This window comes from Diabrotica virgifera, chromosome 8, assembly GCF_917563875.1.
Source record: "Diabrotica virgifera virgifera chromosome 8, PGI_DIABVI_V3a".
NCBI classification, from domain to species: domain Eukaryota; kingdom Metazoa; phylum Arthropoda; class Insecta; order Coleoptera; family Chrysomelidae; genus Diabrotica; species Diabrotica virgifera.
The window spans coordinates 92,835,706-92,847,446 of record NC_065450.1 but is presented as its reverse complement, the minus strand read 5'-3'; the positions used below and the strand labels follow the sequence as shown (position 1 = coordinate 92,847,446).

The 11,741-nt window shown below is 34.5% G+C and overlaps 1 protein-coding gene across 6 annotated transcripts in view; it reads left to right on the top strand.

Moving 5' to 3' along the window:
- Window positions 1-10,834: 10,834 nt before the first annotated feature.
- The window catches only part of LOC126890038 (uncharacterized), a 619,722-nt gene continuing 618,815 nt past the window's right edge, over window positions 10,835-11,741 (top strand). For 3 of the 6 annotated variants that reach the window (XM_050658859.1, XM_050658856.1, XM_050658858.1), the window contains exon 1: window positions 10,837-11,062. The gene's annotated coding sequence lies outside the window, so the exon portion shown is untranslated. Of the gene's footprint in view, window positions 11,063-11,741 lie in introns of all 6 variants that reach the window. The other 3 variants (XM_050658865.1, XM_050658862.1, XM_050658857.1) reach the window with 2 other exon arrangements.

Here is an 11,741-nt window from a genome sequence, read left to right as displayed (position 1 = left end):
ACCCATATTATAACTTTTTTATTATTAATTTTACGAAAAAAAGTTATTCTTTATAAAAAGTTCTGCATGGTCTAAATCCTAAGATCCAGATATCACATTTTGTTAATTTTATACGAGGTAGTAATATATAATATGAATTTCACTCAGGAGTAAAGTACCTTTATTTTTCACAATATTGAAAATTGTTATTAAAAAAGTTTATGTTTCAATATGTAATTACATCCTTCTAATTGAAATGTTGTGAAATATAAAGGTACTATACTAGTGAGCGAAATTCATATTTTTTGACACACCTCGTATAAAATTAATAAAAGTTGATATATCATAGTTGAATCTTAGATTTTAGACCATGCAGAGCTTTTTATGAGAATAACTTTTTTCGTAAAATGAACAATAAGAGAGTTATCACATTAATTTGTAATCAATAAAAATGACGTTGGGTATTCATAAAGAGAAAAGTTTGTAAAATTTTTTTTTCAATTAGAAGCATGTAATTACATATTTGATCTTGGTTTTTAATTCCAAACAACTTTTCATAATAAGAATTTTCGATATTTAGAGAAATAAAGGTACTTACCCTTGAACGAAATTCATATTTTTTGACATACCTCGTACAATATTGATAGAATTTGATATATGATGATTGAATCTTAGGTTTTAGAGCATGCAGAACTTTTTATGAAGAATAATTTTTTTGCGTAAAATTAATAATAAAAAAGTTTCCCATATGTTTCCAACTTAAGCAGACACGCTGTATAAACTGTTATTTTAAGTAGACACACCGATTTGAGCATGCATAAAAAAATCTCTTTTCACCTACGATATCTCTTTTTGCATTAGATATAATTTATGAAAGAACGAATCTATTTGATTTTTCGTAAGCTACAAAAATGTTTTATAATATAGTTTTTTCGTTAGATGCATACCTAATTGTTACGGTATTCGCAAAAGACCGCCCGAAAAGGTGATTTTTTTCAATGAAATTGGGAAATATTCAACCACAAATAACAGGGCTTAATTAATAATAATCGATTGTCATTTGTTTCGAGCTTTTCTCATATGTTGTAAGTGTAATCCGTATATTAATATTATACACCGATTATACAACATATGACAGAAGCTCGAAACAAATGGCAATCGAAGAAAAGCCCTACTCAAAAGGTATTGAGTTTTCTAAAAAAAAATTGAAGGCACTCGTGGGAGTGCCGACAGAAGTGAAAACTTCTTATAGTATATAAATTACGAGCTCAATGCTTTTTCCCCATCCAAAAAGCAGTGCTATACCTGTATCATATACGCGAGGCGTATGCCCTATGCTATTTATGTATACATACACATAATTTATATACATACGTACAAATTTCAGCGAAGTAATGACAGTCCCTAATTCAATACTTTTCCCCCATCCAAAAAGTGCACAACGTTCCTCAAGAAGTTTTCACTTCAAAAATGAATTTCATAGAAGCGATGACGATGACGGTCGCTAATTTAATACTTTTTTCCATCGAAAAAGTGCACAACGCACCTAAAGAAGTTTCACTTTAAATATTTATTTCGTCGAAGCGATGACGGTCGCTAATTTATTACTTTTTCCCAGCCAAAAAGTGCACGAAGTGCCTTCAAGAAGTTTTCACTTCAAATGTTTATTTCGTCGAAGCGATTACGGTCGCTAATTTAATATTTTTTTCCAACCAAAAAGAGCACAACGTCCCCTAAAGAAGTTTTCACTTCAAGTCGAAGCGATGACGGTCGATAATTTATTAGTTTTTCCCATCCAAAAAGTGCACAACGTACATAAAGAAGTTTTCACTTCAAATATTTATTTCGTCGAAGTGATGACGGTCGGTAATTTAATAATTTTCCCCATCGTTCAAAAAGTGCACAACGTGCCTAAAGGAGTTTTCACTTCAATACATATACGTACAAAATTTATTTCGCCGAAGAGATGACGGTCGCTAATTTATTACTTTTTCCCAGCCAAAAAGTGCACAAAGTGCCCTCAAGAAGTTTTCACTTCAAATGTTTATTTCGTCGAAGCGATGACGGTCGCTATTAATACTTTTTTCCAACCAAAAAGAGCACAACGTCCCCTAAAGAAGTTTTCACTGCAAGTCGAAGCGATGACGGTCGCTAATTTATTAGTTTTTCCCATCTAAAAAGTGCACAACGTACATAAAGAAGTTTTCACTTCAAATATTTATTTCGTCGAAGTGATGACGGTCGGTAATTTAATAATTTTTCCCCATCGTTCAAAAAGTGCACAACGTGCCTAAAGGAGTTTTATTTCGCCGAAGAGATGACGGTCGCGAAATAAATCCTTTTCCCCATCCTAAAATAGGTTTTATATTTATTTTAAATTTAAATACTTCTATACAATTTATATATACATACAAATAATATATAGCATAAGCGATGACGCGACGGTCGCGATGACGGTCGCGATGACGGTCGCGATGACGGTCGCGATGATGGTCGCGAATTCAGTGCTTTTTCCTCTATCCAAAAATCGCACAACGTCCCTAAAGAAGTTTTCACTTCAAAAAATTATATAAGAGTTAAGAATTAGAGAAGAGTTTTTGCTTGGAATTAGGTTCTCTAGCCACTTCGTGGTTATTTGGCCAAAAAATTGTCCACCTCCGAGAAGGGGTGTAGAGGAAGTAGAGGCTATTCCCAAAATTTCATTAAAATCCATGCGATAGGATAGAATTTGGAGGTAATATCCTGTTTTTCTCTCATTGACTGGCGTACAGGTACCTATATATATTACAGAGATTTTAGAAGAGCATGTCGTGCCATTTGCACCATTAATTGGGGATAATTTGATGCTTATGCAAGATAACGCGAGGCCACACATAACAAGAATTGGGCACTAATACTATCAGGAGTTTGGAATTCCTGCCATGGATTGCTGTGCCTGTGAGAAGCCCTGACCTCAACCCAATAGAACATGTTTGGGACATCATAGGCAGACGAATACGACAACTAGGGGAAGCCGGGAAAATTCCGCGCACGGGTGAATTCCGCGCATCAGTATCTTGGCAACACGGCATAAGTATTGGAACATTCAACACAACGCGCCGTCTCGTATTTGCTAGCCGACCACATGTTTGTAGTTTGTAATATGACTGCATTCGTAGTATTGGTTTAGACAAGGTCACCGATTGTTTGTTTTTCAAGACGTTGTAATTTTCGACTAGTCTTTAAAAAGTGGTGAGTGCTTTTATTACTAATTTTCATTAAAACACTAATGATTATTTTGCTTTATATGTATAGATAATGCATTGTATTTAGTCATTAACGAACAGTGATAAGTTAAATTATGTTACTCACTTAGGGGGAATAACGCGCAGCTGTGTCGGGGTAATTTCGCGCTGCGCGGTATTACCCCGTGTAAGAATCTTTGCTGAGATACTGTTTGTATTGCATTTTAGATTCCAAAATTCCTCGTGCTTACGTTCGGAAAACCGAAAAATCAAAATCGACAGAAGATGAACTAGAAGCTGCTATCAATGTTATACGATCTGGGCAAAAAATACGAGAAGTAGGTCGATCGTTCAATATTCCAGAATCCACTCTACGTGACAAACTAAAGTCCAATGGCCATAAAAAAATAAAACTTGGCAGGAAACCAATTTTTAAAGATGAACAGGAATCCATCATAGCCAACCTTGTTAAAAAGTTGGCGAATATGTTTTTCGGAATTACACCAGCAGAACTAAGTCGTTTAGCATACCAGTTTGCTAAAGAGAATAAAATAAAACACCGTTTTGACACGATAAAGAAAATCGTTGGCGAAGATTGGTTAGAACTCTTCTTAAAGCGTCATCCAGACATTAGTTTTAGAAAACCCGAAGGTACCAGTCAAAACAGCATTTCTGCATTCAATAAAGATGAGGTTGAACGATTTTTTAACAATCTGCTCACAGTTATGGAAAAGTTCAAATTTCCTGAGAGTCGAATTTTTAATGTAGATGAAACGGGCATTTCTACGGTCCAGAAACCATCAAAAATTTTGGCACCAAAAGGTTAAAAGCAAGTAGGATCCGTAATATCTTGGGAAAGAGGGAAAAATGTCACCATAGTATGCGCTGTAAATGTTTCAGGACAGTATGTCCCTCCTATGTTCATATTCCCTCGAATACCTATGAATCCACAATTAATGAGAGGAGGCCCAATTGGAGCAATATACATGTGTTAAAAAACGGTTGGATAAATGAAGAGTTATTTTTCGACTGGATAAAAGAGAAATAAATAAATTGCTGGTGTGGGAACGTAAAATCCTTAGAATGATATATGGCCCTTGCAGAGACAGCGTGACAAACGAATGGAGACGCAGATACAATAACGAGCTAGAGTCTCTTATAAAGGCCAATAGACTCAGGTGGGCAGGTCATGTGATACGCAGTAATGACAATCGCCTTATAAACAATGTGTTCTGGAAAAGGCCAGATGAAAGAAGGTCTGTTGGGCGGCCTAGAAAAAGGTGGAAAGATGCAGTCAAAGAAGATCTAGAGAAAATGGGAGTGCGACAATGAGAATTAGTGGCACAGGACCGACAAACATGGAAGGCAATAGTAAACGTGGCAAAGACTCACGAAGAGTTGTAGCGCCATTGATAATGATGATGATGTCATACAGAGATCCTTGGTTCACAAAATAATAGCAACTATTTAGGCATTTTAGAGCTACTTGTAGAGTGCGATCTTTTTTAAGCTGTCATTTAGGTATGGCAATAAGGGTACTGGAAAACCTCATTTATCTTCAAAGATCTGTGAAGAAGTAATAGAAGTAATGAGCAAACAGGTTTTGAAAACAATAGATGAAGAAATTAAGGAAGCCGAATACTACTCCTTAAGTGTCATTTCAACATCAGGTTTATCTCATATTGACTAGTTAACTATTATTATGTTAGTTCACCTAATGGTAAAATGCATGAGTGTTTTCTCACATTTCTACCCATAAGTAGCCATAGTGGAGAAAATCTTTCTTCTGCTGTTTTAATCTTTTTAAACGACTGTGCCACTGATGTTAAAACGACATGAGAGGACAATCATACGACAATGCAGCAAACATGTCAGGCAAATACAATAGTCTCCAGGCTCATTTATCTAAAATTAACAAACTTGCAATTTACATTCCTTGTGCCGCACACTCACTTAAGAGTTGTAGCGCCATTGATAATGATGATGATGTCATACAGAGATCCTTGGTTCACAAAATAATAGCAACTATTTAGGCATTTTAGAGCTACTTGTAGAGTACGATCTTTTTTAAGCTGTCATTTAGGTATGGCAATAAGGGTACTGGAAAACCTAATTTATCTTCAAAGATCTGTGAAGAAGTAATAGAAGTAATGAGAAAACAGGTTTTGAAAACAATAGATGAAGAAATTAAGGAGGCCGAATACTACTCCTTAAGTGTCATTTCAACATCAGGTTTATCTCATATTTACTAGTTAACTATTATTATGTTAGTTCACCTAATGGTAAAATGCATGAGTGTTTTCTCACATTTCTACCCATAAGTATAGCCATAGTGGAGAAAATCTTTCTTCTGCTGTTTTAATCTTTTTAAACACTGTGGCACTGATGTTAAAACGACATGAGAGGACAATCATACGACAATACAGCAAACATGTCAGGCAAATACAATATTCTCCAGGCTCATTTATCTAAAATTAACAAACTTGCAATTTACATTCCTTGTGCCGCACACTCACTTAATTTTGTTGGAGTAAGTGCTAATGAACGTTGCGTTGGAGCAATATCGTATTTTGGGTTTGTTCAGTCCGCGTACAATTTTTTTTCAGCCTCTGCCTACCGTTGAGAAGTTATGATCAAATGCTTAAATGAAACTCGATTAAACAATCCCATTTGCCACGATCTAGTCCTTAAAAAACCAAGCAGCACTGGATAGAATTATCCACTTATCTAAGGAATACCGCTCGGAGATGGAGAGGTTATCCGACGTTTTGGAAGAAGAAGGCACAGGTTCCTTTAGGGGCCTCCGGGCCTCATAGCATGGTTTGCCTAGGGGCCTCAATACTCTTAATCCGGCACTGGTTGTGTAATGTGTTCGAATTGGGCTCATTCAGAATGTAGTGGTTGTGATTCAGCAGTTAATTATACGTGCGATATGTGTGCCAAGGTCGAACCAAAAACAGTTAGAAAGTAAAATTATCTCTTTAATTGTGTTTTTTTAATTTTGTGTTTAGGAAATTTGTTTTGTTTACAATATTTGCTTTATTACAATAATTTTTTTTTTCGAATACATATTTGTTTAATTCTGCGCAGAATTACCCCGTACTTGGGGGAATACCCGCGCTATGACACTTTTTTAAAGTAAATTTTTTCTTCAAAATCCGTAAAACTTTTAATCCTTTTTTTTTATGGGAATATGGGAATAACGTTGCCCAATAGATATAAGTTTCAGTTAAATTATGGAAGTTTGTATGTACATAGGAAACTTTTTGTAAGTATTTTACCTTAGGTGCGCAGAATTCCCTCGGTTTCTCCTACCTAATGCACCAAACACATTAAATGAACTGTTTTTGTGGTGATGCAATTGAAATTTGGGATCAAATTGATCAAGAAGAATAGAAGAAATAAGAAATAAGAACGGTAATTCTCAGTATGAGAGATCGTTGTCAAGCAGTACCTAATAATAAATGCTAGAGGAGGCAATACTCGGTACTAATACAGTCGAACCCGCTTATTAGAATACCTCTTAAAGGAATATCCTGGTTTAAGCAGAAATTTGAGGTCCCGAAACATTTTAGTAGCAACCAATGATCGGTTATTAGAATATCCCGGTTAAAGGAATAATTTTGCTGTTTTGCTTGGCATAAAGGCTATTCCAATAACCGGGTTCTACTGTAGTAGGTACTTTCTTGAACCGTAAAAATTTCAATTCCGCCATTTATTTATACCTAATATTAGTTTGTTTAGATGAGATGTTTGTTTAGATGTTTAGATTTATGATGTTATACCTATTGTTTATTTCAATACATTTTTTGTAAAAAAAGAAAAGTTTTTTATTTCAGATGTTCTAAAAGCAACCATAAAGCAGAAAAGAACTGAATTTTTTCATTACAACTGAAATTATAATTTTAAAATTATGAGGTAATTTTTACGCGCAGTGTAGTAATAATAATTGAAGACACGAGTGGATGAAGGTGCTATGTAACATTTTTCTAAAAACGGTTTTTTTGTATGGATGAAGGTGTTATGTACCTGTTTATCACGTGGCCACATTAGAATTCTAAGATTCGTAACAGAAGTCTAGGTTTTTTAAAGGATGAAGGAGTTATGTTACATTATTTTCCAGTGAATAATGGAAGAAGGTGTTATAGGCACAAAATACCTTCATCCACATTCATGTAATATTTTGTATACCTTCGTCATATGAATGATGGTGTTAAGTGACACACATAACCCCTTCATCCACTCACTGGCCATTTTGTTTTACTTGGTGAGTTGGTATTGCGCGCACGTGTTCTGTGTCATTGTTACAGTTTTTTGCAGTAATATCATAATATTAATGCTAGTTAACATTTATAATGAGTTCCAGAGGTAAACAAATGTTAAAACTAGTGCAGGAACAAATAAACTGTGAACAAAATTTGCCAAATGATGAAAATGAATTCACAGCAAGTTCTAACCTCAACATTGAAATTTCAAATGTAACAGGTAAGTGCAATCCTGTTGTTATGAAATAATTAAGTTTTATTATATTTTGGGCAATAGGTATTTAGATCATAATATTTATATAAAAGTGTAAATGAGCTGGTTGAAATACATAACCCAACTATCATCTGTTATAAATATTTACACTTGATTGCTCCGGGGATTCCGCTATCTTTTCAAAAGTAATTTTTAAACAATAATAATTAGGAAGAATTAAAATATAAGTATAAGTAAATAGCTGTTTTTATTTTCAGATTTGGAGGGGACCCAACCATTCTTGTCAGACAGCAGTGGTGATGCTGAATACTTTCCGAGTAATGAAGGAAGCAGTTCTTCAGGAACTAGTGTCACGGAGGACGAAGAAAGAGCGGACCACAGTCATGTAAAAAACCTTGTTGGAGGTACATTCATTTCTGGAGACAAAGAAGGAGCTGTAAGAAGTAAATAGCTGTTTTTATTTTCAGATTTGGAGGGGACCCAACCATTCTTGTCAGACAGCAGAGGTGATGCTGAATACTTTCCGAGTAATGAAGGAAGCAGTTCTTCAGGAACTAGTGTCACGGAGGACGAAGAAAGAGCGGACCACAGTCATGTAAAAAACCTTGTTGGAGGTACATTCATTTCTGGAGACAAAGAAGGAAGCGGGATTATTCAAAAGCCTATAATTAATCCTTCTAACGGGTCTAACGAGGTTGACCAAGAAAATGAAAAACAAAGAAAGCAAAAGATTTTTTCAACGACAGCAAAAGTTTCCAAAAAACGAAAACGAGATCCAAATACGTGGAAGAAACACAAAGCAGCTTTAGATAGAGCAAAAGGTGAAGAATATTTGTCTTACAAAAACATTCTCGTTCCAAGAAAGGAGCCAGAAAAAGGTATTCTTTGTAGACAAGGCTGTAGATTTTCTTGTAGCACTAAATTTTTAGCAGATGACAGGAAGGCATTTTTGGATGAATTTTATAGACTTGATATTAATGCAAAAAATGCTTTACTATTTAAATCAATCATTAAAAAACCAGTGTTGAGGGAAAGAAAAGATGCTGTTAAACATAAAACTGCGTCATATACGTATAACGTTACAAAAAATGGATTTACCGTAAAGGTGTGCAAAGAAGCGTTATGCGCTTTATACCAAATAGGCAGAAAAAAACTTGATGTTATAAAGAATCGTATAAATAGTAGTGTAGCAGCACCTCCTCCAGATCGCAGAGGTAAGCACTCCAATAGGCCACACAAAATAGGCCAAGATGTTAGGGATTTTGTGATAGAGCACATAAATAAATTTCCTGTCGAAGAGTCGCACTATTCCAGAAATAGAAATCCTCATAAAAAATATCTTTCTCCCCTACTAAATGTGAGCAAAATGTATGAGTTCTATCTTGAGGAATGTAATCTGGCACAACTTCCTGGAAAATTTAGAATTAAAAAATGTTCATATTCCAACATTTTTTCGCGAGAGTTTAATTTATCATTTGGGTATCCGAAAAGTGATACGTGTAGTATCTGTGATGGAGGTGAATCTAACGATGGACATAAAGAAAACTACACAGCATCAACTAAAGCGCTCAAAGTTGACAAGGAAAAAGCAAAAGATTCAGACAACTTGGTCTATATTACAATCGATATGCAACAAACAATGCCACTGCCAAAAATAACAACGTCCAAAGCATTTTACCTTAGGCAAATGTGGTTTTATAATTTTGGGGTGCATATTACTACAAAAGGCCTAGACAAAGCATGTTTTTGTACCTGGACCGAAGATCTTGCAAACAGAGGAAGTGCAGAAATATGCAGTTCTCTACTCAGATATATTGAAGTCGACGAAAGCATCACCAAAAAGGATTATCTGATCATCTGGTCCGATTCATGTGCGGGCCAGAACAAGAACTTCCACATGATTTGCCTTTATCAGTATCTTATTTTGAAGGGATACTTCCGTTGTATTGACCACAAGTTTCCTGAGGTTGGCCATACTTACTTAGATTGTGACAGAGACTTCGGAAGAATCGAGAAGGTTTTACGAAAACACGACACGGTATATGTACCAGATACGTACCGGGAAATAATTTCAAAGGCTAGCCGAAAAAATCAAGTCATCGACATGGCTCAACACTTTAGAAGGATTGCTGATCTACCGCAAAAACTTCATCTTACTAACAGAAAAAAGGACGAACTAAATGAAACAGTCAGATTTAGAGACGGTATTAAATGGATAAGAGTGGAAGAGTATGGTTCCTATTTGTATAAAGAATCATATGACGAAACAGTTCCTTTTAGAAAAGTAAATATTCTTCAAAATAAGAATAGAACAGCAGCGCCAGAGAATATTGAAATCGAAAGAATTCGGGAGAAATATGGAACTATCTCTGAAGAAAAAAGAAAAAATCTCCAAGAACAGCTTAAGTTTGTAAAACCAGAATATCGATATTTCTATGAACCAATCTTAGAAAAAAAATAATGTATTACGTTATATTACTGTTATTACCTTATATTAAGCAATAACATCTTGTTAGCTGATTAGATAAGTTTTTCTTTAATACATGATTCTTCCATAAAACAGTAGTTGTTTTAATTTCTTTAGAATTATACAGTGGATGAAGGTGTTATGTACTGTTTTTTTCAAATTTTGGTAAGACACATTTTTTTTTGTTGATATTTTTTTCCGTGAATAACATATTCCATATACTAGTAACGACATAGAAAAGTTTTTACCTAATAAAAGTGAATGTGAGAAAAGTTTACAATGAAAAACTTTAACCTTAATTTTCTCAAAATCTAAATTTTGTAACATAGCACCTTCATCCACTCGTGTCTTCAATTATTGTAAAATTTCTGTATAATATAATATATTTTTGAATATTCTCAATTATGTCGGCATCTATATTATATTATTGGAATTAAGTACTTTACAGTTTTTGTTTTTGTTCAACTCGCAACTCTTTTCAGTGGCGCCACCTTCGAGTGAAAGCCTATAAAGTTTTTGTTCAGTTCCAGTTCTCAGTTCCCGTAAATTACAGCAACCCAGTTCATTATTTTTTTACGAAACTCACAAAATTCAAGTACAGTTTCAGTTTGACTGCTGTTTGTATTTTTAAAAATGCAGAGAATAGCACTGTGCTATTTTAGTCCTCAATAACCAGTACCAGTACCGTACTTTACCACTTTACCATTTAACATTATACGGGTTACGGTTACGGGTTTTTAATTTTAAATCCTTGTCGGTCTTCTTGTCGAGTTAACGTGGTGTGGTCAATGGTGTAGGTTGCATGGTTTACAAGACAGGTGTTCGTGAATGAAACCCCAAGTGATAATGCGTTAAATAGCTAAAGTGAATATGGTTTTTGTGAATTTGTATTTGTTTAATAACTTTGGATCAGGTAGGCACCTAATTTACACGTTATATCTAGTTGACATTCCAATAAAAAAATGATATTCCAAGTTTATTTTTTCTTGTGTGACATGTGTCATTTTTTGTTGAAAATTATGATAATTTTTATGCTTATTAATGGTATAATATCCATATTATCCACGATTACACGTTCTAATATTATAAAAAGTAGAAATCTTATTTTTGTTATCTTTTTGTCAAAACAAAATAAACATTTTGATTAAACATAACCTTGTCCTTGTAGGATAATACATGGATAATAATAATAAAACTATCTGTCAAAACTTATATAGTCCTGGATCCCGCGCACCAAATACAAGATTATTAATAGCAAGCTGAAAATTTGTTCATAGCTTAATGGTGTCGAGTCGGACAAACATTAATGTATGGGAATATGGGAACAGGAAAATCTTTAATTGTGGAACATGAACATGATACTTAAACGTTTCATCCGGAAAAGATTATGATTGTAAAAAATTGCAGGCTGTTTTTAAGTTTATTCAATAGCTAACGTTATATTGGGGTGCGGATAAATAATCTCTGGCATTCTCCCGACAAATAATCCCGGACAAAAAATCCCCAGACAAATAATCATCGGACAAAAAATCCCCAAAACATCCCCAGACAAATAATCCCCGGACAAAACATCTCCACAAAAAATCCGGGAC